We start from the raw sequence: 2433 nt of genomic DNA on the forward strand, positions 1-2433 counted from the left end.
CACTGTCTTATGCACTTGATGAGCACTGCAACGGGCATGCAGCCGACGCATGCAAGCTTTCTTGATTAGAGTGAGTACTAATCACTAGACCGATGATAGGCGGACCAAAAATACTAATCGGCATGTTTCTTGGCTAGTGCCAGTTTAAATTTAAAGAGAAATTTTATGGTGCCTTTGCTATTTGATAGTCGTCTAAAGAAAACCGGTTCATGCTAATTTTTTCTTTTTATGTGTTTTTCTCTTTTTTGTCTTGAGTCGTTTTTTTATGCACTTTAGTTGTTGCCTGAATTTTAAATTTGGGTCAATTGATTTCTTTTGGCCTTTGATTTTTTGCTTTATGATTCATGCTGTATTTTCTTTTCTGCCTGTGCTACTTGTTGTATTGGGCTTGTTTGTTTTGACTGACAACATATTTGGGTCATTCAATTGCCACTAGACCGAAGCCCGTTAAGAGTGCGATCTAGCCTTCATCTCTCTCCCTTTGTTTGTATCATTTGTGGGTATTTTGCTTCATTCTTTTATTTTAGTTTTCTGCTTCTATGCGTTTTCTCCCTCTTTCCTTTATTAGTTAATTTTTTTTATTTTGTGGATTGTTGGTCCTCCCCTCTACCCCTTTTTTATTTTTTGTTATTTTTTTTGCTTTGGTTTTTTCTTTTCTTTATGGTCAGTTTGTTTTTCTTTTGTGGAATTTTTGGATATTGGGTCAATGTAAATGTATAAGCACAAATACTATAAGGTATATGGAAAGATTGCGCTATTATATAATTATTATTCTTTGCATACTGTAAAATGTGCAATTTCAGTGCAAAGTGGTGTGCAAGTTTTTTTTGTTTCTTTTGAAAGGGTAATACCAATGTCAACAATTCATTTTGTATAAAACCTCATTATTTTGATCTTTTAGTTATTGTTTTATTCTTCTTTAAGTTAATAACAATGCCACTAATTCATTTCTCCTTAGAAAACTTTTTTGCGAAAGTTTCACTATTGTATGCATATTGGAAAAAAAACGCAATTTGTGTGTATATTTTGTGCAAAATTTGTTATTTAGATTTATTTCTATGTGTGTAAGTATAAATGCAAGTAGTAAATAATATGTGTGTAAATTATAATACAATGTCAAAATTGCACTATTATATGCGTATCCTTTGCATATTTCAAAAAATGCAATTTGAGTGCAAGTTTTGAAATGTTTTCTGTTTTTATTTGTTTCTAAAAGGGTTTCATTTTTTTAGAAAACTTCATTATTTTTATTTTGTTTTATTTTTTATTTCCTTTGTTCTGAAAGGGTAATACCAATGCCATGAATTCATTCTTCCATAGAAAACTTTAATTTTTTTTTATATTTCTTTAGTTTTTATCTCATTGTTTGATTTTGTTTTAGTTTTCTTTTCTTTTCTTTTGTAAGGATAACACCGGTGTCACTAATCCATTTCTTTTTAGAAAACACTTTTTTGTGGAAATCACAGTATTATATGCTCATTTTTCTATAATCTCACTATTATATGTTTCTGATGAGTAGTTGACTGATATTTGTGTAGTCTGATATGAGCTACATGGATAGGGGTGTGTTGCATTTGGCCTCCGCATATACGTGCATACATACATAGCCACATAGGTATGCTTGTAATATACTGTTACATATGGAGCTGACTTGCATGTTTGCATGGGTTTGTAGACAGCAATTAAGTGGATGTACTAAATTAATACGGCAACATCATGGAGGGGAGTCGTCCTCGCATGCATTAGCTCCGACTGTGGCGTTATTACTTGCTCCTAATAGTCACGGCCCGAAGAAATCGCAAAGAGACAAAAAGTGACTGACCCAAATATGATATTCAGTCGTATTGACATGTAGTCAATCCCTTTCTTGATCAATTTTCTCATCACACACAACAAAAAAGTCTATTCAGGGGGAGCACAAGGTCGTTGGGCACAACAGAGGTAACCAATGGTGTTCAGTCTCACACAAGATAGAACAAATCATCCCTAGGTCGTCATAGATAGAACAAATCATCGCCAGTTTGTTATGGCGATCCGACAGCCTGGTTCCCATGAGAGCAACAGGATACCTGCACCATCATGTTGATGCTTCGGGCGGCGGGGGCAACCTCGCCGGCGGCGGGTGGGTTTGCGGCGGTCTTGTTTTTGGCCTTCCTCAACACAAACTTAAAAACCCATTTCGCATACTTGGAGAGTTGCTCGAAGAACGGCGCAGCTCGGACTACCCCACATCATCGAGAGAACCAAATTAAGGCCTTCAAAAGGCCGTAAACCAAACCTGAACCCATCATGATGACGGCCAACAGGGCAAGGTATATCCCAACCAGTGACGGAGCTAGCCGAAGATCACTGGGGGGCGAAATAAAAATCTTCAGTGTTTGGGGAGGGGGGCAAATGCTAAAAAAAGTCTAATCTAAGCCTCCCTAAATATTT

Source organism: Triticum aestivum, chromosome 5B (genome assembly GCF_018294505.1).
Source record: "Triticum aestivum cultivar Chinese Spring chromosome 5B, IWGSC CS RefSeq v2.1, whole genome shotgun sequence".
NCBI classification, from domain to species: Eukaryota; Viridiplantae; Streptophyta; class Magnoliopsida; order Poales; family Poaceae; genus Triticum; species Triticum aestivum.